The sequence below is a fragment of the Phyllostomus hastatus genome, unplaced genomic scaffold, assembly GCF_019186645.2.
Source record: "Phyllostomus hastatus isolate PE091 unplaced genomic scaffold, TTU_PhHast_1.1 phas_contig_40, whole genome shotgun sequence".
Lineage (NCBI taxonomy): Eukaryota > Metazoa > Chordata > Mammalia > Chiroptera > Phyllostomidae > Phyllostomus > Phyllostomus hastatus.
Window position 1 is genome coordinate 33,494,574 of NW_025333872.1, and position 25,290 is coordinate 33,519,863.

The 25,290-nt window shown below is 35.8% G+C and overlaps 1 long non-coding RNA gene across 1 annotated transcript; it reads right to left on the minus strand.

Moving 5' to 3' along the window:
- Window positions 1–4,232: 4,232 nt before the first annotated feature.
- LOC123821326 lies at window positions 4,233–23,789 on the minus strand. Its single transcript, XR_006786108.1, has 3 exons — window positions 23,734–23,789; window positions 23,146–23,353; window positions 4,233–4,278 (listed from the first exon to the last, which is right to left on the minus strand). It is a non-coding gene; the product is annotated as an uncharacterized LOC123821326 (long non-coding RNA).
- Between the last annotated feature and the right edge of the window lie 1,501 nt (window positions 23,790–25,290).

Sequence of the window (25,290 nt, forward strand, 5' to 3'; positions counted from 1 at the left end):
GGGGGAAATGGGTGAAAGTGGTCAAAAGGTACAAACTTTCCATTATAAGATAAGTAATTCTGGGTATATAATGTACAACATGGTGGCTATAGTTAACAATGCTGTATTGATTTTAAAAGTCACTAAGAGAGTATATCTTAAATGTTCTTATCATATGAAAAAATTATAACTTCAAGAAGTAATGAATATCAACTCAACTTAAGTAACAATTTTGCAATATATACATATCACAAATCATTGTGTTGTACACCTTCAAGTAATACAATATGTCAATATCCCAATGAAACTAGGAAAGAAATAAAAGAAAATGTGGCATATATATAATATGGAATATTATTTAGCCTTTAAAAGAAGGAAATCCTGCCTTTTGCAACAACCTAGATGATTCTGGAAGACACTATGCTAGGTAAAATAAGCCAGACACAGAAAGACAAATATATGAGAAACCTAAAATAGTCAAACTCATAAAAGCAGAGAATAGAATGGTGATTTCCAGGGGCTAGGGAGATGTGGAAATGAGCTGTTGTTGGTAAAAGGGTACAAAGTCTTACTTATGCAAGATGAATAAATTCTGGAGATCTAATGCACAGCAACTTCAGTTTACTTAACAATGCTGTATTGTATAGCTGAAATTTATAAAGAGGTTAGATCTTAAGTGTTACAACCAAAAAAAAAAACCACACCCCCAAAAGGTAACTATGTGAAATAAAAGATATGTTAATTAGCTTGACTATAGTGCTCATTTAACAATGTATACATATATCAAAACATCAAGTTGTAAACCTTAAATATGAACAAATTTGTCAATTAATACATCAATAAATTAGGAATATATCAAAATATCAAGTTGTAAACCTTAAATATGAACAAATTTGTCAATTAATACATCAATAAATTCAGAATAAAACACAATGCAGTAATATGGGTTATTGGATAGAACAGGAAACAAAAATATCAACTCTTAAATAGAATTCAACTTTATAAATACTTATTGAAAATATTTATATGCAATCATGTGACATATGAGGATGAGTTAGGTTCTTCCCTGGAGGAACTTAAAGAGATAAAAGAGAATAGGAGAGATTATACTGCAAAGCAGTATGCAGGGAGTTGAAGCCAATAGCAAGTTATATGATGACTTCATTCTGCCTGAGAGAATATAGTTAGAACCAGAGGAGGTACAGGTAAAGTGGGGGCAGAATAAGGTCCAGACAGCGCTAAAAGCCAGGGAAAGAGACTCCATCCAGCATAAACAATCAGAAATTAGCAAACAAATGGAAGGGCACTAGGAGTCAAGCCAGAAGAAATCAAAGTACCTGAAAAGCGTTAAGTGGCATTCAGTCAAGGGAGCCTCAGGTAAAATGAGTAAAAGAAAAATATAGAATAAGAAGGTAAGTGTGGGCATGATTTACAGGGCTCTAGCCATGCCAGAACCATCACTCAAAGCCAGAGTTACCACAGAACTGCATAGAACTGACAGGAAGAAGTTGTGAAGAAAAAAAGAGCAAATGAGCACACATCTGAGAAGGCCTTTGAGTTGGAGATGACTTTTGCTTTAAAGACACTTTTATTCTAGCGATCTAGAAAGCCATCTTTCCTCTTTTACTGATCTCTCTCTGTGTTTCCATTCCCAATATTGTTAACAAACCAGACTAGTTGAATGGCAACTAGTTGCCATTGCAACTAGCAATGGCTCAAACACAGAATGTTCTTTCATATCTCCCAATTGTTCCTTAAGGTGCTGTCTGTGTCTGAAAACACTTCCTCTTCCTTCAAGGCCAAGTACCCAAATACAGAAGGTGGGTTTAATTAAAGTCTGTTGATTACACTGGTTTTTCCTTTGGTAAAACTTAAAATCTAGTGACCCCACTGAGGTAAGTATAGCAAAGTAATCAGAAGCTAAATAGAAAACTGTCATACAATGATCAATGTCCCCAGAGAGGGTTCCAATAGTCTCAACAAAAATGGCTCCTAACATTACTGCTAAGTTGGGTCCCTCTCATAGGTAAACTGAAATGTCCTTAATAGAAGATTGAGGGAGCAGAGGCATGCCCAATTCCTCATTGTACCAAAAGCCTGAGCAATTTGCCATACCTCAGGATCCACATCAAGGACTTGGCATTTAGCACCCACTGTGCCATTTCCCCAAACCAATTTATCACTGCCTTTTCATATGGGGCATCCTAGTGTTACTCACTTCCCTGGAAAACTCTGTGAAAACACATTAATCATTTCCCATATTTTCAGGACTAATAGCATTGGTTGAGTTTGAATTTCAGACCTCAAAAACAGATTTTTAGATTTTCACAGAATAATTTCAGAGAAATTATTCTTTTTTAAGACTAAAAAGATGAAAGCATAATTAGTTTTCTGAAACTGTCTGATATCAGTGATTTACTCATACTGAGTTCAGCAACAAGATCATGCTGTTCGCTTAGAAACTTCTGACTGACAAGGCAGGAACCGCATGAGCCTGAACATTCTGTATAAAACAACTAATAGGAATGTAACTGGGCTTTGATGTTGAAGGGCCTGGGGCAGCTGTGAGATTAAAATGCTGACTGACCAAGGCCAGCTCACCATTTAACACTAACAAGAAACATAATGCCCAAGTCAACCACCCAGTTCATTTGATTCCATGTGACGTTGGCCTATCATTGAAGTGCTGTCATTTTGCAACAGTATCTTCTACTGTAGAGAGCACAGAAGACCAAGTACTTTCATATCAGTTTCAGCACCTATACAAACACATTCTAAACTGGATTATTTCCATTCTTATTTTGGTACTCCTGTCATTGTTTGAAGTTCAAGACATGACCCAAAAGCAACTTTTTGAATTTATGCTGTGCAATATACCTCTGCTTATATTCTGTGAAACCAGGTTATTGAACTGTATCTAAATAATATAATAATTGGAGTTAATATTTACTCAGTGGTAAGCACTGCTCTGAGCACTTTTACTTTCATTAACTCATCCAAGCCTCATGTTGTTATTAGACTGGAAAATGAGTGTTAGAGAAGTTAAATCATTTGCCCCAGGTCATAGAACTGGTGAGTGTCAGAACTAGTCTCTTAGGTCCATAGAACCAAAATTCACTCATAGTACTTTTAATGCTTAGAAATGGTTGTTTTTATTTGGAATTAATATGAAAAAGCTATTATTAACTTTGAATTTGACTGTCTTAGCCTGGCCCACAATAGGACTGCAAAATCATTCTGGAACATATGATAGATTTGGATTAGTTACTCATTATAAATATAGAACACTTTTAGGAACATAATTTTGAATTTATCACAAAATTTATATAGCCAGATCCCTAGAAAAATCACTTCTACTCATTTGGCCACATTACTCACTCATTCTTAGAAAGAAAGAAAAAGTAGAAATATAATTTTCAAAAAAACAGTAAAGGCACTAAAAATGTTAACTCACTTAGGACCTGGAGTTTTCCCTAAATATTCTCTGAGCAAAATTTCATTACTAGTTTAGCAGGAAAATCACAACCTTTGAAGACTGACAGTTGCAAGTCCTTATTTCTTTTTTTTTTCTTTTTTTAAATTTTATTTTAATTGTTGTTCAAGTACAGTTTTCTGTCTTCAGGTTCTTATTTCATCTCATCCATCTGACCATGCAGTGTGTGATCTGGACAAGTTAGGTAACCTTCTGAATCTGTTTCCTCCTTATGTTGCAGGAAAGATAATTGGAATAATGAGAACTGGATTTCATATGCTAAAATTTTTTAGTCATTTGTCTTTATTATCAACATCCTCATTATCATAAAAAAACTCCTTCTAAAGGTCAGAAAACTTCTAAGATTATCTCTCCCAAAACACAACAGCAGGTATTACTGGTACACTGAAGACTGCTCTATGAGATAACAGATTCGTCCTTTAAATAATTTGATTTTTATATTCAAAATAATTAAATAATTTGATTTTTATATTTTCTTTCTCTATATGATGACTTGTACAATAAAAAATAATTGTCTTCATCCTTTTTCCCCACAAAAACTAGAATTAGAAACTATTCCCCACACATCATCACAGAATCTTCCTTTATTAGAGAAAACTTGAACCCCCAATGATATATAGAGTTGCATTCTTTCCTTTTGAGTTTTTAATGAGTTTCTTTCAAGTCTATTAGCTTCTCTATTATTGTTTTCATTGGTGTTTAGACCAACCTTATACAAAAGGAAGGACATCAGTAATGAGATGAGGGATCATTCACCTTACCTGAGACTAGACTTCATGACAATGATGTATCTGTCATCCAGGGCTCTACAAATAGAAAAATTTCTGTGTCACTTTTTGAGAATTCTCTCAAATGAACACTTAGCAGATGGGATGACTTCCTGGAAAGGCACACATACAACCCCACTCTACTGCCACCTTAATATGGCACTTTATTACATCAACTATGAGTCTTGCTGCAAGGTTTTAAGTCACTGGTCAAAGAAGAATCGGAACACCGGAGTTTGCACAGTATTTAGTATTTAGCTTAACTGAGACACTAAGTCCTACAAATAACTGCCTGTATGACAGAATTAGTTTGAAATTTGTAGAAACAGTTTAAGGCCCTAAAGTAAAGAGCATAAAATGACAGCTCCCTCACTATGAAAATATTCCCAGATAAGAACTATAGATAATACTACAGGATACTAATTGTGGAAGCTTGTTGGGTAAAAGTGAGGGGAATCATGTCGCTCATTGAGGTTACCTAAGTAAGAATTGGTATACAGGGGACTTCTGGCCAAGATGGAGGCACAGGTAGACACACTGTGCCTCCTTGAACAACCAAAATAAGGACAACAACAATTTAAAAACAAAAAACAACCAGTACTGACAGAAAATTGAACTGTATGGAAGTCCGACAACCAAGGAGTTAAAGTAGACACATTCATCCAGGCCAGTTGGAAGGGCAGAGTTTGGGAACCAGGACGGAGAGGGCTCCAGGCAGGGTGGCTGGTGGACACTGGGAACACAAAGCGGCAGCTGGTGGACCCAGAGAGGCAGTGGATTGTGCAGGGGTGCTGTGTGCAAGGTGGCTGGGGGTCACTGCCTGGTGGTGACCAGGCAGTCCCACATTCATGCACAAATAAACCAGGTGAAACTGGGGAGCAAGACAGATTGAGCAACCAAGGATCCCAGCACGGGGAAATAAAGCCTCAAAATACCAATTGAAAACACCTGTGGGAGTTGTGCCGGGAGAACCTCCCAGCCTCACAGGAGAGTTTGCTGGAGAGACCCACAGGGTCCTAAAATGTACATAAACCCACCCATACAGGAATCAACACCAGAAGGGCCCAATTTGCTTGAGGGAAGTAGGGGAAGTGACTGAAATCTGGCAGAGAGCAGAACAAGAGCCATTGTTCACTCTCAGACCCCTGCCTCACGTACAGCATTGCAACACACTGTTGTGGGTTGCCCCACCCTGGTGAACACCTAAGTCTCCGCCCCTCATATACAACGGGCTTGCCAAGACAAAAAACCAGCCTAAATGAAAGAACAGATCAAAGCTCCAGAAAAAATAAAACTAAGTGACAAAGAGATAGCCAACCTATCAGATGCACAGTTCAAAGCACTGGTAATCAGGATGTTCATAGAACTGGTTGAATTTGGTTGCAAATTAGATGAAAAAAATTAAGGCTATTCTAAGTGAAATAAAGGAAAATGTACAGGGAACCAATAGAGATGGGAAGGAAACTGGGACTCAAATCAATGAAGTGGACCAAAAGGAAGAAAGAAACATCCAATCAGAAAAGAATGAAGAAACAAGAATTCAAAAAAAAAATGAGAGGCTTAGAAACCTCCAGGACACCTTTAAACATTCCAACATCCAAATTATAGGGGTACCAGAAAAAGAAGAGGAAGAGCAACAAGTGGAAAAATTATTTGAACAAATAACATAGGAGAACTTCCCCAATCCGGTGAAGGAAATAGACTTTCAGAAAGTCCAGCAAGCTCAGAGAGTCCCAAAGAAGTTGGACCCAAGGAGGAACACACCAAGGCACACCATAATTACATTACCCAAGATTAAAATTAACCAGAGAATCCTAGAACCAACAAGAGAAAAGGATGCAGTTACCTACAAAGGAATTCCCATCAGACTGACAGCTGATTTCTCAAAAGAGACCTTGCAGGCAAGAAGGGGCTGGAAAGAAGTATTCCAAGTCATGAAAGGCAAGGACCTACATTCAAGATTGCTCTATCCAGCAAAGCTTTCATTTAGAATGGAAGGGCAGATAAGTGCTTGCCAGATGAGGTCAAGTTAAAGGAGTTCATCATCACCAAGCCCTTATTATATGAAATGTTAAAGGGACTTATCTAAGAAAAGGAAGATAAAAAACATGTACAGTAAAATGACAACAAACTCACAATTAACAACCACACCTAGAACAAAAACAAAAAGAAACTAAGCAAACAACTAGAACAAGAACAGAACCACAGAAATGGAGATCATATGGAGGGTTAGCAACAGGGGAGTGGGAGGAGGAGAGAGCGGGGAAAAGGTACAGAGAATAAATAGCATAGATGATAGGGAGAAAATAGACAGGGGGAGGGCAAGAATAGTATGAGAAATGTGGAAGCTAAAGAACTTATGACACATGAACATGTACTAAAGGGGGGAATGTGGGTGGGAGACAGTGTGCAGGGTGGAGGGGAATGCAGGGGGTGAATGGGACAACTGTAATAGCATAACCAATAAAATATATATATTTTTTTAAAAAAAAAAGATCAATGGTGGCCAGAGGTTGGGGAGGTGGGAGGGATGAATAAGTAGAACAAAGAGAATTTTTAGAGCAGTGAAACTATTTTGTATGAAACTACAATGGCAGATACATGTTATACAGTATACTTTTATCAAAACCCATGGAACAAAAAAAGTAACAAAAGGCCTAAACAACACCAATAGTAAATCTTAATGTAAACTATGAACTTTGAGTGATTGTGATGAATCAATACAGGTTCATCAATGAAAACAAATACACTACTGAAGTGCAGGATGTTGATAATGGGAGTAACAGAACCTCTATGCTTTCTGCTCAATTTTTCTGTAACTCTAAAACTTCTTGTTGGGAACCGCCCTGACTGGTATCAGAAGCTGAAACCCCCGCCTAGGCTAAGGCTAAGGGGAACGCCCTTGGAACCGTAAGCCAGCAAGGAGACAAAAGCTTACCTCCCTGGCAAGAATGCTGCTTCTGCTGCTTTATTCATAACTGAACCCCAAGAAGCTTGGTCGGTTAGCCAAAGACGGGTAAGATTCCCCATGGGGGGAACGACCTAAGACAGGCACAATCACTTTGGGAGGCCCCCCCCAAAAGAAGGACTTGGGGGGCTGCAGCAAAAGGGGGTGATGGACCCTCGCTCCTCGGCTTTGACATAGCCTGAGTTCTCAGCGTCTGGGGAAAAAACTTCCTTGTCTCCCAGTTGCCTTAGTTCCCTTGCTCCACCTAAGCCTGAAACAATGACAGGGTGGTGCAGCTCGGTGCTGAGAAGTGCAGATTCCCCGGGGTGATCAGGCCTAAGAAAGAACATGTAAATTACTGTGAAACCTTCTTTGTTTAGAATGCTCTCAGTTGAATGAGAGGGGTCCAAGGAGGAAGTTAATTTGTTCCTCAAAGTCTTACGACTCAATAGACCGGCAGAGTTCTTTGTTTTCTATGCTTCCTTACTTCCCCCTAATGAGTACTGTACTTTACCTGAATTATTATGCAGAATGAGCCCAATAAAAGCAGGTATGGACTGTAAATCGGCGCGCTCCCCACTGGGGGGGTGGCCATTTCGTCCCTACTTCCCCACAGAAACTAGTTTGTCTCTGTGCATGTTGTTTTTTCTCGCGTGTTTTTCGGCAAGCCATCCGCAGCGTTCTGTGGTCACTGCTGGCCGGGGACCCACGCGCATCACTTCTTCAAGAAAAATGAAGTCTATTAAAATGTTTCAGTAATAACAGGTTTATAATATATGCCTATAAATTGATATATATTTAATAGCATTTTAGATAAAAATATTTTCTTTGGTCTAAGATATATAATGTTGTAAAACAAAAGCTGTGGCCTTATTTTTATCTTAATAGAATGTTTTTTAAAACCTACAAAATACCAAATCATCCATGTTTACATATTTAAAAGAAACATCATAACCCTTAGTATTCTAGAAAGTTAATGTGGAAGAACTGAAATACAGTTTCCTTAGCATAAAAAAGGTAATAGTTGGACAACATTACATTTGGCATAGATGGAGTGTTTCTCCTATGGTAATTTATTGATTGGTTTATAGGACTCAGTTCTCCAGGGGTAACAACAAAAACTGAGACACATGACTTAAAAAATTGAGGAAAGAGAGGGAAAAAGTATGGAATACCACCAAATAAAAACAACAGACAGAAACATACACACACAAAGAATAAATGGAAGTACAGAGCTACCAGAAAACAAAATTTATAATGGCTATAGGAAATCTTCATACATCGATAATCACCCTAAATGTAAATGAACTGAATTCACCAATAAGAAGACCCAGAGTATTAGATTGTATCAAAAAAAAAAAAGCAAAATCCCACCATATGCTGCTTTATGAAGACACATCTAAGCTGCAAAGACAAAGCGAAAGGGTGGAAAAAGATTCTCTAAGCAAATAGCATCCACAAGAAAAGAAGGTACAGTCATGCTTATATCTGACAAAATAGATTTCAAGATAAAGGTAACAGGAGACAAAGATGGACATTTTATAATGATAAAGGAGACAGTACATCGGGAAAACATAATACTTCTCAAAGTACATGCACCCACTCAGGGAGCACCAAAACACATAAAGTAATTACTAAGGGAACTACAAGGAGAAACTAACAAAAACACACTCATAGTAAGGGGCCTAAATACTCCATTGACAGGTTTACATAGAACATCCAAATAGATAATAAACAAAGAAAGATTAGCCTTAAATGACACATTAGACTAAACGGCCATAATTGACATTTACAGAGCCTTTCATCCCAGAACATCAGATTATGCATTCTTCTCCAGTACACATAGAACAATCAAAAGGGTGGACTATATGTTGGGGAATAAATCTGGCCTCAACAAATTTAAGAAGACTGAAATCATACCAAGCATATTCTCTGTCACATATGAAATATTTCTCCCATGGTAATTTATTCATCAATTTATGTAACTAAGTTCTCCAGTGATAACAACAAATCTATGAAAAGATTCTATATAGATAAATTCAATGTTTCCATTCCTGACTTAGCTGACAAATGTACAGAGTTGTCCACATTCAGGTGGTCACCTGGTGCTTACAGACTAGTGTTAAAGAATACAGAAGTTATTTAATATATAATATACAATCATTATTAGTCATCCTCATGTGTGGGCATCTCAGAAGCAGAAAAGCACAAAGTAATATCTTTATCCTTTTTGAAAGCAGCAAGGAAAATAAAGCTTACTGTCTATACCCTATAAAACCTACTTCATCTCAGATTTTTCTAAGATTTAAAATAATAGCATACTCTAAAAAATAATCCAGTCCAATAATCCTCAGGGGAAACACAGTAAAGAAATGGTTCATCTCCAGAAATATACCCTTTTACTATAGTTTAGAGTGGGCAACTAAATATTTATATTTTAAGATGCTAAAATATTCTAAGAAATCTTGGTTTACTCTATGATGTCAAAACTCCACAAAATTAAGCACGATTTTAGTTTTTAGAGAGTTAGGCAGAGAAAAGTGAACTGAAATATAACACTGTGTGTGATTTCTTTAAAGATGCATGTGAATTCAAAATTAGAAGCTTTCTTCTTTCCATGAAAAAGGGGGATGGGTAGTCAAAGAAAATAATATATGTGAAAAATCTAGTATTCTAAAATAGCTATTACATAATTGTTTATTATGCCTCACTTGCCAATTACTTGAAATGTATCACTCTGAGAGGAAACATTTATAATCTCCTACTGCCATCTTATGTAATGTCTTGTCACTGCACAATACAAAAGGAGAAATATATATTAAGGAAAAACAAGAGCAGTTTCTGGAAGTTTTTATCAACTCACAGTTCCCACATAAAAATTAAGTATCTTTTGTTCCATTCCCTATCTATTTACATTAGGGTTTTTAAAAATTTGGTTATTGAGCAATTCATAATTGCTTTCCTATTAATTTCTTAAATGTTCTATTCTAGTCATATTTATTAACTCATATAGTTTATTGTAATGTAAAATGCTGTGTAGCATTATACAATATTCAGATACATGAGCAATGTAAAAGCTGGAGTTTAAAATGTATTATATAACAATAAAGCAGAAACAAAGCATGATTCTATTTTTTAAAGCAACAAAATTCAACAGACATTCTTACAAAAGTTTATCATGAAACCAGCCAAGTCTTAAGACATCAATTTTATAAAGAAAAATTTTAATTTAATGTGTCAAATGTAAACATATGCCAGCATTTTAATCTAAAAAATCATAATGCAAGTAGGTGAATTTGTTTTGAGTTTTCTGTAAATTCTAGCAATTTTTTAATACATGTCACTAATCAATTACTATTCAAAAAACCATACGGCCCAATGCAAGTAGGAGAGCCTCCTCACTCATGTTTGATTACCTAATACCAACATCCTAACTATTAGAGAAATAGGTCATTAGGAAAGTGTTCATACATAAGTAAACAACAATCAAACAACCCACTAACTAACCATGGCTCAAACAAATCAAGGTTTTTCTCCACAAGCAGGATATGTTACCTTTCATTCTATTTCCCAACAATTTCAATAGTTACTAAGATTCCTTCCAGCTTTGCACTCTACCATCCTTAGGTCATTAGCCTTTCTCCTCATGTTTGTCACTTCATGGTGACAAAATGGTTGCTATAGTTCCAAACAATAAATCAGTGTCAAGATTAAGACAAAGTAAAAATAGAGAGTGCCAGAATCATCCATCCCCATATTATCATTATTAGCCTCATGGCCAGGACTATATAACCTAGCAATTTCTAGATGCAAACAGTACTTAGTTCAGCATATTCACTATAAACAAAATTAGCAAGATACAAGGAAGAAATGGATAGTGGGAAGAAACAAAAAATATCTGCCACAAGGAATGAGATTAACATTGCTCTATAATTAAGACTTTGGGCCCAGATTACTTAATGCTAGGTAAAATGTTAGGGAAAAAATACACAGCCAAGCTTGAAGCAAGCAAGGGAAACTTTCAAGTGCCATAGACAAAGAAAACCAATAATAATGCTTGGGAATTGAAGTGCAGATTTCACAGAGGTAACTGGAATCAATATACCCAGGAGGCAAAAGTAGAGATGCCAGACCCATACACAGACAAGAGCTAGCACTGATCTGGATAGAGAGATCTAGCCAGGAGAACACCAACGTAAGGACCCACACTGATATAGGCAGTATACTCCAGTCCTGGGCTAAACCAGAGTCTTTTGTAAGAAATAAAAACACCTGTTCTGCATTGCATTAAGATGTAGAGCCTGGGTTCTCAACTAGCCCAGAATAAAAGTGCCAATGAAAGAAAATAATGGGAATAGTCTAGACCCCTTCTAGACATCAATCCTGTAAGTACACTATAACTAGCAACCATAAAACCTCCTCAATGGGACACCTTCACAGCCCAGAGCACACAGAAAATAACTGCTGCAAAAGATGAAGTTGCTGGCAAATAAGGAAAAGCATGCAAAGAAATGCCAAGAGGGGCACAACAAATGGGATAGATCATCCCAAGAGATAATACAGTATCTATTACTCTAGATAATAAAGTAATCTCAAAGGGTCTTTTCCAGATCTGTTCTTTGTCAAACTCTTTCAAATATAATAAATAAGAGCCATAAACAGGCATTCTGGCCAAGATGGTGGTGTAGGTAAATGCAGTACTTGCAACCTCCCTAAATCACATCAAAATTACAACTAAACTACAGAACCATCACTAAGAACCACCTGAAACAGAGCTTAGCAGAAGTCCTATAACTAAGGATATAAAGAAGCAGCTACATCTACATGGCTAGAAAAGGGAGAGACACAGAACAGGCTGGTTCCACATCTGTGTATGGCAGATAAAAATTGGGAGGGATATCTCCTCTGCAGAGGTCCTCCCTTAGGAGGGAGAGGTCCCAGCCCTCCACCAGATGCCCCCACTCCAGAGCTCCAGTGATTGGAAGAGAAGTCTCCTTAACTTCTGGCTGTAAAAAACAGTGGGAGTGGTGGCTGAGTGAGACAAAGGGCTACTGGAGTCCCAGGTAGTTCCTCTTAAAGGGCCTTCACACCAACTTACTTGGACTCACTCACTCTGAGCTCCAACACGGAGGCAGCAGCTAAAAAGGTTCCAGGGACATATAAGGAAGAACTGAATTGTCTGGCTTCACAACATGGGCTGGAGGGGTAACTTTGTCCTTAGACAGAAGTGCTGGTAGAGGCTACTGTTCCTTGGCTAAACATTCCCCCAACCAAGCCAGCAGACTGGCATCTTTTCTGAGACTCCATTAACCTAGCTATTACTGTTCACTCACCCTGGTGACTCCCTGAGACCCCACCCTACTCAACTTCTGGGCTCAATCTAGCCATTTCCAGTGGCTTTCCATAAAATGGAATTTTCCTGGCTCATGCTATAGACTTTCTAAAATCTCTCAAAAAAGCAGCATCTGGCCTCTGCATACCTGTGCATCTTGCCAAGTGGTCTCAGACCTTGGACTAGTGGCAATCAGCCATGGTTTGCAGCTTGGCCTCTCCCAGGCACCTCTAAGCCTAGTACAATTAGCAGCCATCTGCTGACCATTTTATAGCTCATGGTAGGTGGCCCCAGGCAGAACACAGGTTGCAGCTGACTTTGACCTGCACCTCCCAGGAGGCCCAGAGCCAGAAAATCTGGTGGACGGCTTCTGACCACACCAGATTACACCCAACCACTTTAACAAGTGACACACTCAAGGGGTGGATTCAATGAGCACCAAGACCCCACTGAAGTCAGCCCCTACATAGCAGCTACTCCATTGTAGTTGCAGTTGGTCTTCACAACTGATCAACCTAGGGGGAAATCCCTGGCAGTAGTGTGCCAACAGCAATCAGGGTCAACTACAAAAAAAGAGTGCACATAACCCACTCAGGGTTGTGCCACTGGGTGCAAGAACACCTACTAGGTAAGGCCACTCTACCAAAACAAGTGTTCTAGAAGCTCTTGTAATACATAGAAAAAAACACAGGGAAGCAACCAAAATGAGGAAACAAAGAAACAGGTCTCAAATGAAAGAAAAAGAAGAAATCTCCAGAAAAAGAATTAATAAAATGGAGGCAAGCAAACTACCAAATACATAGTTCAAAACAATGATGAAAAGGATGCTCAAAGAACTTAGTGAGGACTTCAACAGCATAAAAAAGAATATGGAAACCATAAAAAAGGACCAGTCAGAAATGAAGAATACAATAACTGAAATGAAGAATACATTACAGGGAATCAGATTAGTGATTTGGAAGATAAGGAAGAAAAAAAAAACAACCAATCAGAACAGCAAGAAGAAAAAAGATTCCAAAAAAATTAGGATAATATAAGGAGTCTCTGGGACAACTTCGATAGTACTAACATTCTCATCATAGGAGTGTTGGAAAAGAAAAGAGAGAGCAAGGGGTTGAAAACTATTTGAAAAATTAATCATTGAAAATTTCTCTAATCTGGCAAGGGAATTAGGCATACAAGTCAAGGAAGGGCAGAGAGTCCCAAAAAAGATGAACCCAAAGAGACCCACATAAAGATACATCATAATTAAAATGCAGGTTAAAAACAAAGAGAGAATCTTATAAGCAGCAAAAGAAAAGCAGTTAAGTTACCTACAAGGGAGCTCCCAAAAGACTGTCAGCTGATTTCTCAATGGAAACTTTGCAGGTCAGAAGAGATTGGCATGAAATATATCAAAGTGATGAAAAGCGAGGACTTACAACCAAGATTAATCTACCCAGCAAAGCTTTTTGCTGTCTGGGAAGATCTTTAATGGATAGATAAAGAGCTTCCCAGACAGCAAAAAGCTAAAGGTATTCATCACCACCAAACCAGTATTACAAGAAATGTTAATGGATCTTCTTGAAGGAGAAGGAGGAAGAGGAGGAGGAGAAGGGAAAGGACAAGAAGAAGAAATATGAATTATAAAATGGCAATAAATACATATCAATCAACAATTACTTTAAATGCAAGTATATTAAATGTTCCAATCAAAAGATATATGGTGACTGACTGGATAACAAAACAAAACCCTTACATATGCAGTCTATAAGAGACTACTTCAGAGTGGAAGACACATATAGACTGAAAGTAAAGGGATGGGAAAAGATATTTCATGAAAATGGAAACAAAAAAGCTGGGACAGTAATATTAATACTAAGATGCAGCAATTCCATTTTTAGGTATCTATTCAAAGAAACCCAAAACACTAAATCAAAAAGACACATACATCACTGTTTACTGCAACTTTATTTACAATAGCCACGATATGGAAGCAACCTAAGTGTCCTTCAACAGATGAAGGGATGAAGTGGTGCATATATACAACAGATATGATTCAGCCATTAGAAAATTCAGCCATTTTCATTAGAAAAAATGAAATTTCACCATCTACAACAACATGGGTGGACCTAAGGATATTATGTTAAGTAAAATAAGTCAGACAGAGAAAGACAAATGCCAGATGATTTCATGTATATATGGAATCTAAAAAAAAAATAAATATACAAGCAGAACAAGACATAGACAGACATAGATACAAAGAACCTTTTGATGGTTGCCAGATGAGAGGAGGTTAGAGGGAATGAGTGAAAAAGACAAAGAGATTAAGAACTATAAATGGTAGTTACAAAATAGTCATGGGGGTATAAAATACAACATAGGGATTATATTTATTAACATTGTAATAACTATATGCTATCAGATGGGTACTAGACTCATTGGGTTGATCACTTTATAAGTTATATAAATGTCTAAACATGCAACTTGCACACTTCAAACCAATATCATATATATACCAACTGTAATTTTAAAATAAAAAATAAAAAAGAACCATAAACAGAGCCCACAGTAGGTCTTGGGGAGTTAGGAAAGGGGAACAAGAAAAAATACTAAAGAAAACAGAAAACTTGACTTTCCCCTTTCCTCCCATGACCCTAAAATGAGCTTACATATCATTCAGAGAAAACAAATGAAAGGGCAAAAGGACAGAGTCATTTACAAGAAAAAATCAATATGAAATCAACTGAATTTTAGAAAGGTAAGGGACATAGGGCAGAGGTCATATAATGAAAAGTTGTGAAGACTTACTCCCTGCCCCTGCAGGTCTCCAAAACATCCTCACAAAGAAGAATATAGTAAATGAGATGATGACAGCAAACAAAAGAAGAAATTTATTTGGTATGGTTGTTATGTGGACTGAATGAGATAATGTATATAAAGTGTATAAGTGAACTTCTGAGAAGATAGTAAGCTATCACTACTGCCATTCTAAGCACTTGCCTACTGTGGGGCATTTTCCTGACTTGCTGATGGATGAAATTGCTAAGACATTATAAGATCTCAAAAACCAATCTCTTGACCATAAAAATAAAATTGTATTTTGCAGTTTATAAACTGAATACATATTAAATACAAACAAGAGAAAAATGTGGACTTATGGAAAGAAAAGATAAACTAAACTAGGATTACATCTAGGTCTATGCTTTGACTACTAGCAACTATCTTTGAAAGCTGTCTGGTTTGCATTGTATGTTCTCTAACATGTCTTAACAATGTTAGCAAAGATATAAAAGGAAAAACTCTGTGCTTGTTTCCAACTTGTACAGTGGGGAAGCATCCAGCCATTCCTGTAGCAGATTGACTCAGTTCATCAACAAATAGGGAAAGTATCAGTAATGCTGTTCTTTTGAAGATGTTGAAGTACTATTTATCATGTCTTCATAACACAGGCTTTGTTGCTTTCCCCATAAAAATGGATGCTTATGTAATAAATTATCTGAATAGTTAAAAAAAATCCTAAAGTGGGTGAATTGTCAGCTGAATTTTGAAAAATCTATGGGGTCAGGGAAGGGACAAATTATCATAATACAGCTGACTCATCTTTCTACATTCACAGGCTTGTGTCCAGTCCTAATCATATAAATTTAAATGAGTTTTAAAGAAATTGGAAAGATCCAAAAGATATTAAAATGTGTCCACTAGATGAGATATCAGTATTAACAACAAAGATTAAATGTGTTTGCTTCATTTCACATAGAAGATACATATACATGGTTTAAATTCTTCTGAAGTATTTCAGGTATTTTAGGAGGAAATTATGTTACTGTTCTCAGTGAGGAAAAGAGATCAAAATTAGAACAAAAATGATACACAAAAAGAATCTATGACTTTCAATCCTGGCTGGTGTGGCTCAGTGGATTGAGCACCAGACTGCAAACCAAAGGGTTGCCAGGTCACTTCCTAGTCTGGGCATATGCCTGGGTTGCGAACCAAGTTGGGCCTCCATAGAGGTTGTGCAGAGGCAACCACACATAGATGTTTCTCTCCCTTTCTTTCTCCTTCCCTTCCCCTCTCTCTAAAAATAAATAAATAAAATATTTTTTTTAAAGAAAAGAATCTATGACTTTCAAGATACTAAATCCTGAAATAAGCTATCAGGACAAGAACTAACTTCCATTTTTAGATGTCTATTAAAAAAGAGTTGCCCTGGCTGGCGTAGCTCAGCGGATTGAGCGCGGGCTGGGAACCAGAGGGTCCCAGGTTCGATTCCCAGCCAGGATACATTCCTGGGTTGCAGGCCATAAACCCCAGCAACCACACATTGATGTTTCTCTCTTTCTCCCTCTCTTTCTCCCTCCCTTCCCTCTCTAAAAATAAATAAATAAAATATTTTTTTAAAAACAGAGTCAACAATGGTGCAATTATGAGTGATTTCCACTCCTTTGTACTTTGCTGGATTGTATAAGTGTGTATAACCTTTTATGATAAAAGAATTTCAAAAAATAAAATTGAAAAGCTAAGTAACATGGTTCAGACCATCAGTTATATGAAAAAGGACATTAGAAAAGATATGAAAGTCTCTCTGGGTCTTATTTTTAAAGTTTTCAACTTATTTTGAGAAAGAGATAGAGAGAGACATTGATATGTTGCTCCACTGATCTATGCATTCATTAGTTAATTCTTGCATGTGCCCTGACTGCAGATCGAACCCACAACCTTTGCATATAGGGACAATGCCCTAACCAACCAAGCTACCTGGGCAGGCCTCTAGGGCTTTTACTCTACATTAAAAAAAAAAAAAGAAAAAAAAAAGACCTTCTACAAATTAGGTCCTGTGTAAATAATTTTTATAGAGTATTAATTATTCTTAATAATAAACCTAGAAATGTTAATATATTCAATCAGTTCTTCAATACATAAGTAATAATTATTAAGACCTGAACTGTTCAATCACTTGATAGTTATTTAACTTCTTAACAACATTATGGATGGTGGAGAAAGTGAGGAACAGTAGGTTACTCCCTCAAAATAGAAATATTAAAAAGAAAATGTCTAACCAAGAAAAAAATAACATGTCACTTATTTCAGGAAAAAAGAATAAAGAAAATGGAAAATAATAATTGTCCCACATACTAACCTTCCAGTTCTTTAAATATTTTTCCTTTATATCATGAAGTAAGCATGGCAATGAACACACAAGAATATTCTTAACAATGACCGTGTTCTCGTTCATAATATAGAAGAACTATAAAAATTAACCAACAAAGTTACAAAAGAACATAAAATAATTCTTTCACAAAGAGCAATAAGCTATATAAAAATTGGACAAAATCCAACCATAGTAATATATAACACTTCTTGCTAAGACAGACACACACAGGAACACATAAATGTAACAGATTGATTTGAGCTTGGTTTCCTAAGATACAAGTATCTTACAAATCATTGTTACATCAACTTTAATTATCAAGTAAATTTAAACCAAGTTAGGCCTAAAGCAGGCTCACCTGGTTTCTGAGAGCTAACAGGATTATTTAACTACATAACCTGAGTCATTTCTATTTCTAAGTGTTGCTTATTTAGCCTAAGTTTCCTAAACTGAATTCAGATAACTGAATTCAGAGAACTAAGCTAAGGAAATGCTACCTTGATGTCATCCTGTTCATGGAGCTAAGGAGCAGAGATACTAGAAGTCAAACATGAAAAGCTAATAAAATGCTAGGCAACAAAGAAAAAAAACACATTTGTGAAAGCAGAACCTCTCAACCTGAAAGCAAACCTGAATCTCCTGAGAAGTCTTTTTTAAATTGTCATATCAATTAAATCAGAATCTTTAGAAATTGAGTTCCTGCGTTTTAAAAATTCACCAGATGATTCTATTTAAGAGAGAGGAATAAAAAGCATTGCAATAGACAATATCAAGCAAACAATGTTATTCAGGTTGAATGCATCCAAACGAGAATTGTGTTCCAAACCAAGAGTCAGCTCCAAAGGAAATTAGAACATAAATCTGATAATTTTTAACTCCAGAATACAAAGATGACAAATTTTAGTAACCAAGTTACCAAGAAATTATCTCAGGGGTTGATTGCTACTGAGATAGTGAAAGAAAAAAAAGCAAAAATCCTCCTTAGTGCCCTTACTCTTCAAAGGCCATTAAAACAAATAGCTAATACCATCAAGAAGTGGAGCAATGAAAAAAAAATGTTTCCAGAATACATCTGTTGTTATTTGGATGCTGTTACCAGCCTCAAAGTGAAAAGCCTTGGAAATAACTATATAAGCATTTTTAAGGCATTCATCTAAATTCAGGTCACAAAAAACAAACAACAACAACAAAAAACCCGAGGTGAATTTGTTAATAAGACTTATTTTTTAGCCTGAATAACTTGGAGGAAACTTTAGTGATCTTGAACTTTCACAAAAAGGTTTCTCAACTTTTTGATGACCCTCACAATCACCAATCTGAGACTGAATCAACAATGAGAAACTGAAAATAACCATTGTGGATGGAGATATAAGAAATATATTACAGTCTGGGACTGGTTTGACTCAGTGGATTGAGCACCAACCTGTACACCAAAAGGTTGCCAGCTGGATTCCCAGTCATGGCACATGCCTGTGTTGTGGGCCAGGTCCCCATTAGGGAGCACTCAAGAGGCAACCACACACTGATGTTTCTCTCCCTCTCTCCCGCCCTTCCCCTCTGTCTAAAAAATAAATTTAAAAAATAGAAATATATTACGGACAAACAAGAAGGTATACGGAATAACAAATACCAGTATACCCACTGCCTACCTTAAGATAAAAAACAGGAAAAATACAATTAACATCTTTTGTGTTCTTCCTCTCCCATTCTTTCTTTCATCCTTACAAGCCCCCTACAAATGAATGGAACTATCCTAAATTCAGTGTTTCTTATTTCCATGAATATTTTTATAATTTAACCATATATGTGTAACTCTTCTAACAATATATAGTATGGTTTGTTTTATATTAAAATTTTATAAAATTGTATTGTAATATACAAGTCTCAAACATACATTTGCTTTTTTCAATACTATATTACATGGTTTACCCATGTGTATATTTAATTTATTTTAACTGCTATATAGCAGTTAGATCATACCACAATTTGTCCACTGTCATACTACAAACATGCTAAAATATATTTTCTCATAGGTAACTTCTGAATAGTGGCAGGAGTTTCTCCAGACAGTGTTTCTGGGCTTTAATATATGTAAATCACTTCAAAATCATATTAAAATTTAGGTTCTGATTCGACAGGTCTGTGATTGAGTCTAATAGTCTAGATTTCTAATACATTCCCAGTCTAAACTGTTCAATATGGTAGTAACTAACCACATGTACCTATTTAAGTTTAAATAAATTTTTTTAAATTAAAAATATACTTCATTCACACCAACCATACTTCAAGTACTCAAGAGTTTTTGAACAGCACAGAGAATATTTCCATCATCTCAGAAATTTGGACTGTTGGATAGCACTGTTCTAGGGTCTTGCTAGTTGTCTGGGGACCACCATCAACATCACCAGGCAGCTCTCTAGAAATGCAGAATTTTAGGCTCCACCTGGTCAATCAAATGTATTTAAATCTAGGACTTCATCATGTCTTTAAAAATGACTTGGTCACCACTGCAGGAAATATTTATAGATAAAACTATATTATATCTACTTTTTGCCTCCAAATAATATGGCAGAGAATGCTGGTGAGATTGGAAAAAATAATATTGATATGAGCTGGTAATTGTTGAAACTGGGTAATGATGGTACAAAGGTATAAACTATAGATATTCTGTCTTTTATATATATCTCAAATGTTACAAAATGAAGAGTTAAAAGGATTCAGTTTTACTTTGAAGTATTTTCAAAAAGCTTCTGAAAAAAATCTGTAATAAAGAATGTTGAAAGCAAAAAAATTAACATGAATGATAAGAATCCCAGTTCCAATGCTATTATACCTAAACTAGAGTTAAGTATTTAAATAATCAGAAAGGCAATGGATTTATTATTCAAAACATTATGATAGCAGATGTAGACTAAGCTATGCACAGAAACTGAACAGAATTCAAAATAATCAAAACTATATTTTAAAATATTCTTTATAAAAATTCAGAATTTGTGAGTCATTTTGTTTCATAATATTTTAATGGCAGACTAAATTAAAATCCAACATTCTAGTACAGTGAGTCCTAAACAAAATGACAAAGGAGATCATGTCTGACTTCAGTTCCAGCCACACATTTCACTGTCTGTTACCCTTTAAAGATATCCAGGATGTTCTTCATCTTTCCCTTACAAAAAATTATCTTTGAGGGAATCATATAATAAACACATTCACACCAAACTGTAAATGACTCAAATGATTTACCCCCTGGTCGCCTGAGTGCAATCGTACACTTAAGTAACTAACCAAGCAGAATTCTCCAACATGTAGATTTGAGTAAATTATCAACTACCAATAAAACATAATAACTTAAAACATTGCTTATCAGTAAAGACCTAATACCAAAAGATTCACCTAAAAAAGAAATTAGGGAGAAAAGATAGGGAAAACATATTTTATTGTACTATAAATTCACCTTTCTTAAATGAGATTTATTTTAACAATTAAATGCTATTAAAACATAGCATTGTGATAAATGTAGAATTTCTAATAAGAATACATTGCAACTCATTTTTTATATAGTAAACTTAATCTAAGAAGAGAATTTGAGGTAATCATTTTGATTTTAGAAAGTAATACTTCTTCAAGACCCCAGGAAAAATCTAAATTAATGTTTAATATTTTCCTAAGTTTTTAATAAATCAATTAGTAAAATTTACTATAATTTATTGATAAATATCTTCCCTCATAATTTTCTTTACATTTTATTGATAAAATGGAATCAAATGTGAAAACACTTGATTGTGCTGCCATTTGTGTTGACATTTAGCTGATACCAAAGCTAAATCTGTACAACGTAAGTGTAAAAATAAAAATTTAAAAGGTAAGAAATACACTGATACCCTCCAACTTCTCAGTATGCCTCTCAAAATCTCCCCATCTGGTTTCCTGCATTTTGTTTTTAAGCCATATGAATGAATGCATGTTTAATGAATAGAACATTGCCTATCATATGGTAAGGGCTATTGATGTACCTATTTTATTATTAATACCTAGTTCACATTATTAATATTAGCTGTTTAAAAATTAGTTATTAGTATCACTGTAATTATTCCTACCATATATACTAATATTGACTATTCTACATAAACTGTTAATACATTCATCATTAATTTTACCATCCAAGCTACCATGTCCACTTTTGCTGCAAAATCCAGAGGTACTTATGCTTCAGGATTATAAAGCCAAAAGTATAGGACCCAATCTTTTCAACAAATAGTGCTGGAACAAATGGGCATCCACATACAAAAAACAAATCTAAACACAGACCTTACAGCTTTCATTAAAATTAACTCTAAATGAATCACATAACTATATGCAAAATACAAAGCTATGAAACTCTTAAAAGGTGATGTAGGAGAAAAATGAGATGATCTTGGGCATGAAGATGACTTTTAAAATACAACATCAAAGATCCATGAAAGAAATAACTGATAGCCTGGACTTTATTACAATTAAAAATTTCTGCTCTGCTAAAGAGAATGTCAAGATAACGATAAGAAAGGCCATGGGCTTGGAGAAAACATTTGCAAAAGACACATCTCATAAGGACTGTTTACCAGAATATACAAAGAATTCTTAAAACAACAATAAGGAAACAAACAATTAGTGTTTAAAAATGGGCCAAAGACCTTAACACAGAGAGATCATTAAAAAAGATACACACATGGCAAATAAGTATGAAAAACTGCTCAACATCATAAGTCATCGGGGAAATGCAGATTACATCAATAATAAGATAACACTACACACCAATTATAATGGCCAAAATCCTAAACCCTGACACCAACAAATGCTAATGACGATGTGGAGCAACAGGAATTCTCACTCATTACTGACAGGACTGCAAAATGGTACAGCTACTTTGGAAGACAGTTTGTTGGTTTCTTACAAAACTAAACACAGCTTACAATCCAGCAATTATACTCCTTCGTATTTGTTCAAAGAATTTGAGAACTTATGTCCACTCTAAATATTGCCCATAATTGTTTATAGAAACTTCATTTGTAATTGTCAGTTTTTGGAATCACCAAGACGCCCTTCAGTAGGTGAATGGAAAAATAAACTGTGGTACATACATATCACCCCTTATCATATGTATTTTTGGCAAATATCTTCTTCCATTCAGTAGGCTGTATTTTCATTTTGCAGATGGTCTCCTTGGATGTGCAAAAACTTTTAGTTTGATGTAGTCCCATTGGTTTATGTTTTTCTTTTATTTCCCTTGCCCAAGAAGATATATCAGAAAAAAATACTGCTAAGAGAAATGTTAGAGATTTTACTGCCTATGTTTTCCTTTAGGAATTTTATGGTTTCAAGTCACACATTTAATCCATTTTTAGTTTATTGTTATATATGGTATAAGAAGTTCATCTAGTTTCATTTTTTATATATCTGTCTACTTTTCCCAAAACCATTTACTAAATAGACTGTCTTTACCCCATTGTGTGTTCTTACCTCCTTTGTCATTAATTGACCCTATACTTGTGGGTTTATTTCTGGGCCTTCTCTTCTGTTCCACTGATTTGTCTGTGTTTAAGCCAGAGCCATGTTGCTTGGATTACTATAGGCTTGTAGTACATTTGATATCAGGTAGTGTGATACCTCCAACCTTGTTCTTCTTTCTCAAGATTGCTATGGCTACTCAGGCGGTCCTTCTGTGATTCTATAAAAAAAAATTTAGTAGATTATTTGTAGTAGTTCTGTGAAAAATGACACTGGTATTTTGGTAGGAATTGCATTCAATCTATAGATTGCTTTGGGTAGTATAGACATTTTACTGATATTAATTCTTCCTATCCATGAGTACAATATATGCTTCCATTTATTTGTACATTCCTCAATTTCTATCTTCAGTGTGTTACTTCCATGGTTAAATTTATTCCTAGGTAATTTTTCTTAGTTTCCCTTTCTGATAGTTTATTATTGTTATATAAAAATGACCAATTTCTGAATACTTATTTTTTAAGCTGCTATTTTACTGAATTCATTTATCAGTCCTAGTAGTTTTTCAGTGGAATCTTTAGAGTTCTCTCTATACAGTACCTGCACATAATGACAGTTTCACTTTTCTTTCCAATTTGGATGCCTTTTATTTCCTCTTCTTGTTCAACTGCTGTGGCTAGAATTTCCAATACTTTGTTGAATGAGAGTGGTGAAAATGGACATCCCTGTCTTCTTTCTGAGAATCATCTTTTCTGAATTGACCATAAAACAATAGGCTAAAACATGTAATTTAGTTATCTGGAATTAGTAGTAAAGGGCATGATTGCATATTTCATGATCAGTAAAGAAATCAATGACTCTAAATTCAAACTTTAAAGAGTGTGGCAAACAACAATGAAAGTTAAGGAACAGTTCCATAACTATGTCTTCTCTCTAGAAATCAAAGTTTCCCTTTGCTCTTTACCAGGAGACTTTGTACAATCTGTTTTGCCTTGTTTCACGGGGGGATTACAGTTTCAGCTTTCAAAAGACCCACACTAAATTCAGGGGATGAGTCACCCAAAGCAGTGACTGAAGTTTAACAAAGGTGAGCCAGTATTTTCATCCTACTTATGTACTTGATAATAAAAATAAAAGAAACTATGTTTCTGAGCAACTATATTGTTTTAATTTTAATATATATCTATTATTCTTAAGTTAAACCTAATGAAGATAAAAAAAGATGAATTGAAGAACTGAATTTTTTGGACCTGACAACCAAAATGGAGGTGTAGGTAGATACACTTTGCCTCCTTGCACATCTAAAAGGACAACAACAAATTTAAAAACAAAAAAACCACCAGAACTGCCAGGAAATAGAACTGAATGGAAGTCCAACTACCAAGAAGTTAAAGAAGAAATATTCATTCAGAATAGCAAAAGAAACATTCATTCAGGGTGGAGGCAAGCAGCTAGGGCGGAGCTGAGAGGATACACGTGACAAGGTAGCAGCTGGAGAACCAGGTAGTCCCACATTTTTATACAGATACACCAGGAGGACAAATGGGGAGTAAGACAGACTGAGCTACCCAGGGTACCAGCACAGGAAAATAAAGCCTCTAAACCTCTCACTAAAAATACCTATAGGAGTTCTGGTGGTAGGAAAAACTCCCAGCTGCACAGGAGAGTTTGTTGGAGAGACCCACAGGGTCCTAGAATGTACACAAACCCACCCACCCAGGAATCAGCACCAGAAGGGCCCAAATTTGCTTGTAGGTAGTGGGGGAAGTGACTGAAAGTTGTGGAAGAGCTGAGCAAGTGGCATTGTTTCCTCTTGGACCCCTCCCCAACAGAGAGTGACACAACACAGCCATGTGGGTTGCCCTGTCCTGGTGAATACCTAAGGCTCCACCCCTTACTACATAACAGGTGTGCCTAGACAAAAAAACATGGCCAAAATGAAGGAACAGATCAAAGCTCCCAAAACAGAACTAAGCAATAAAGAGATAGCCATCCTATCATCAGATGCAGAGTTCAAAACACTGGTAATCAGGATGCTCATAGAAATGGTTGAGTACAGCCGCAAAACAAAGGAAAAAGTGAAGGCTATGCAAAGTGAAATAAAGAAAAATATATAGAGAACCAACAGTGAAGAGAAGGAAATAGGGACTCAAATCA